The following is a 1,949-nucleotide window of genomic DNA, read 5'->3' as shown; positions in this document are numbered from 1 at the left end:
TATATATATATGTATGTATGTGTGTGTATATGTTTGTGTGTCTGTGTTTGTCCCCCCAACATCGCTTGACAACCGATGCTGGTGTGTTTACGTCCCCGTAACTTAGCGGTTAGGCAAAAGAGACTGATAGTATAAGTACTAGGCTTCCAAAGAATAAGTCCTGGGGTCAATTTGCTCGACTAAAGGCGGTGCTCCAGCATGGCCACAGTCAAATGACTGAAACAAGTAAAAGAGTAAAAGAGTAAAGAGAGAGAGGTTATTTTGAGTGTATCTTTCTTTTGTGTAACTATTTTGCTTTTATTTGAAGTGTGTTGTTATGGAAATATCTTAGCGAGTCTGGCAGTTTGTGTTGGTTGTAACTTCGGGGATTAAGATCTACTGTGATGAGGAAGATGAAAACTGTGAGTTGAAGAGGAAGAAAACATGCAAGATGGAGTAGGGATGGGATAATGGAAAGATGGAAATGAAAGAGGGTGTTTGATAGATAGGTGGATAGATAGAGAGGGAGATAGGGAGAAAGAGAGGTAGAGAGACGGAGAGAGTATGTGAGAGAGAAAGAGATGGGGAAAGAGAAGGAGAGAGAGGGATAGAGATTAAGAGGGTGTGAGAGAAAGGGTGAGAGACAGTGAGAGATAAAGAGAGAGTGAGAGTAGGGAGATTGTGAGAGAGAGAGAGACGAAGAGAGACTGAAAGTGGGAGAGAGAAAGAGCAAGAAAAAGAAAGAGAGAGAAAGTGTGGAAGAGTGAGACAGAGGGAATAGCAGAGTGAGAGAGATAAGGAGTGAGAAAGAGTCAGTGAAAGAGAGAGAGAGAGCGAGTAAAGGACAGAATAATAATTTAAAATATTCAACAACAAAACAAACACTTGAGTAAATAGACTTATATAGTATAAATATTGATGGTAAACACATTTTATACAACAGCTTCATGAAGCTTTTGCATGCATACATACATAAATACATACATACATACAAACATACATACATACATACATACATACATACATACATACATACATACGTACATACATACATACGTACATACATACATACAAACATATATACATACATATGTACATATGTACAAACATACATACATACATATATACATACAAATATACATACACAAACACGTGTGCATGTGTATGTATCTATGCATATATACATGCATATATATATATGAGTGTGTATGTATGTATATATAGATATATGTATATGTATGTGCATGTAGGAGTGTGTGTGTATGAAATGGGGGGGGGTGCAATAGGAATTTACAAATATATATTGTTGCCTTAGCTTGTATGTATATGTCTGGTGAGTATACAGAAATAGGTAGAGATATTTAAATAACAAGATACATATGTTGAGTGGGTGCAGAGGATGTCAAAATTGAGGCACTGAAAACCATAACAGAGACTCACTCACTCCTAGAAATATGAAATTTCAATATTCTTAAGAATTTGTGGCTGGAAGGGCAGAATTAATAGAGAACATATTTCATTGAGTTGTGCCTATATTTAAATTTGTTAGGAGAATATTGAAGAACTAGACTTCATCCTGAGGTTTTGATTATGTAATGGTTGTAAGTTCTGATGCAATGTCTGCCAAAACTCAATGTAGATAGGAAATATATTTTGATGGAAATAAAAATAAAGTCAGTGTTAGACTTGATAAGTATCTATTACTGCTATGTAACAAGGTTTTTAAAAAAAATATTTAAAATTCAAAATATTGGCAAATGAAAAGGTGATAAACATTTTCAAATGGACTGATTGAATGCCTGAATATTTTAATACTTCAGAAAATAGCTTCAAAATAACTAAATAGTACATAGATGGTCAATAGGAAGTCAAAATGATATTTTAATGCTTCTAAAATTTTTTTAAATGTATGCACATATATAAATATATATATTATATATACATATATATATATCTACATATTACATACA

The sequence above is a fragment of the Octopus bimaculoides genome, chromosome 9 (assembly GCF_001194135.2).
Source record: "Octopus bimaculoides isolate UCB-OBI-ISO-001 chromosome 9, ASM119413v2, whole genome shotgun sequence".
Classification (NCBI taxonomy): Eukaryota; Metazoa; Mollusca; class Cephalopoda; order Octopoda; family Octopodidae; genus Octopus; species Octopus bimaculoides.
Note: the sequence above shows the minus strand (reverse complement) of the source record.